Raw genomic sequence first — 2,399 nt, 5'->3', positions numbered from 1 at the left:
ACAGCAACTCTAGGTTTGAATTTGTTCTTCAGTTCCTTGAGCTTAAGAAATGCTGAGCGAGTTCGGCCCTTTTGATTTTCTGACTCTAGCTCCTCGCACACTTCATTGTAGTATTTTGCTTTGTCATTCCGACAAACTGACCTCTAAGGACTACATTTGCTGTATTCCAAAGTCTCTGGAATATTTTTATAGTCCATTATTATTATTATTATTATTATTACTATTATCTTCATTTCAGTTGGTTCTGTTGTGACATCACCCCTCACATTTCTTATTGGGGTTATTTGAGTCTTCTCTTTCATTAAGTTTGTCAGTGATTTATCTACTTTATTGATCCCTTCTAAGAACCAGCTCTAGGTCTTTTTGTTATTTTGTTTTTCAGTTTCGTTTGCTTCTGCCCTTATCTTTATTCTGTCCGGTTTTTTCTAGAGCCTGTGGAATTACCCTGCTGTTCTTTTTTCTATTTCTCGGCGATTATGTCTTAATTAATTTGTGTTTTCCTTTCTTTTTTTATGTTTGCTTATTGTTATGAACTGACCTCTAAGGACTACCTTTGCTGTATTCCAGAGGTTTTCACACATTACTTTTTTTTTACACTTTTAAACATTCTTTAATTAGGACTTTTGCAGGGAATCTAGAACACCCATTTATGAGGATAAACTCCTTTGGTGAGGGAAAATATAGATTGCAGGTAGTTTTTGAGCTGAGGAATGGCTCTGATTTTTGGCAAAATTTGGGAGTCCACAGTTTTCTGATCAATCTTGTGCTGCTCTATAATCTCATATTTCTCCTTCACTGTGTCAAAGATCTCACCCTCCTGGTGTCAGGGCTTCCTCAGCTACTTCTTCTTAAAGTAAGCGTCAGTGGGATGCTTTGGGGTTTTCACACACCACTGATGTCAACTTTAGTGGAGGTGGCAATGACAAATTTTTGGTGTGTTCCGTGCAGAAGAACTCAATTGAGGGTCAGAGGCCCAGTCACAAGGAGCACACTACTATTCAACTGCTTTAGGAAAACTATGCTCTTGTCTCTGTGGTGCCCTCTGAAGATAATCAGAACTCTCCTGGATGTGATGCCAGTGCACAGCTTCCTCATATGCTGGCTGAAGGGCTTTCTGAAGCGGTTCAATAGCTATCAAGGCATGTCTTCAGTAGGGTCGCATCTAGGGATGTTGTAAAGTTTCACTACTTGGATATCACCATCCTTATCACCACCTACTGGTTTTGTAGCAGTGGAAGAACTTTCTCCTTCTTCTTTCAACCCTGGACTTAGTGGCTGAGAACTTTCTCTTGTACATGGTCTTCCTAGAATACAAGGTCGTTTGGAAATGCCTGCTGATTCCTCGGACTAGGACAGGATTGTGGCTGCAGTGAAGGTTCCCCTCCTTGGGTGTTTGCCATTGTCCTTGGACTTGGCTTTTTTAACTTTTCCACTAGCATCTGCCTTCTTGGCTTCAGGCTTGGCTTCAGGCTTCTTCTCTTTGGTGTCTGGCTTTTTAGTAACCATTTTGCAAGATGGGGGAAAGCACACATATATTAAAAAAAAACATTGGTCTGAATATAATCATTAATGTACAACATATTTTGGACATTATGAGATCCTTATTTGAAATGTCATTGCCAAATATTTTTCCCAGATCTATGAATTATCTTTTACTTTATTGGAGAAAGTTTTAGATGCACATAAGGATTTTATTTTAAAAAGGTTCCATTTGTCAATCTTATCTTCTCCAGGTTGTACATTTTTTACTATGTTCACAAACATATTTATGCTATAGACCAGGCCTTCTAGTTTTGTCTCCTATGATCTTTATGGTTTAGGATTTCACCTCTAGGTCTCTGATGCACTTTAAATTGGTTTCCTGTGTGTGGTGCAAGACGTGGATCCTACTTCCATTTTATGAAAGCAGATACCCAGTTTTGTAAACACCATTTGTTAAAGAGATTGTTGTTTTCCCCATATAACGTGTTTTATTACCTTATCAAATATCAGTTGACCATAGGTTGATGGGTTGATTTCTGTATTCCTGATTCTAGTCCATTGGTGTATATATTTGTAGTAGTAATATCAGACTATTTTTATTATTACAGCTATGTAATAGGTTTTGAGATCAGGAAGTGAGGTGCTTTCAAATTTTTTATTTTTTAGAAGAACTTTGTTTATTTGAATCTTTTCAAACAAAACTGGAAATTGCCTTTTCTATCTCCTTGAAAAATAAACTTTCTATATCTGTATTAAGATTGCATTGAATTTGTAGATTGCTTTTGGTAGGATTGTAGTTTTCATTATGTTGAGTCTTTCCATCTGTGTGCAGGGAATATTTTTCCATTTAATTAGGTCTCTTGTTTCTTTCTCCTACACACACATGCGCACCTGAACACACACACACACACACACAC

General features: G+C 37.3%; 1 pseudogene; it reads right to left on the bottom strand.

Moving 5' to 3' along the window:
* Positions 1–634: 634 nt before the first annotated feature.
* Positions 635–1,506, bottom strand: LOC102854442 (annotated as a pseudogene).
* Positions 1,507–2,399: the final 893 nt, after the last annotated feature.

The sequence above is a fragment of the Elephantulus edwardii genome, unplaced genomic scaffold, assembly GCF_000299155.1.
Source record: "Elephantulus edwardii isolate Elephantulus edwardi_28Jun2011 unplaced genomic scaffold, EleEdw1.0 scaffold00120, whole genome shotgun sequence".
NCBI lineage: Eukaryota > Metazoa > Chordata > Mammalia > Macroscelidea > Macroscelididae > Elephantulus > Elephantulus edwardii.
Note: the sequence above shows the minus strand (reverse complement) of the source record. Positions and strands in the feature narration are given on the sequence as shown.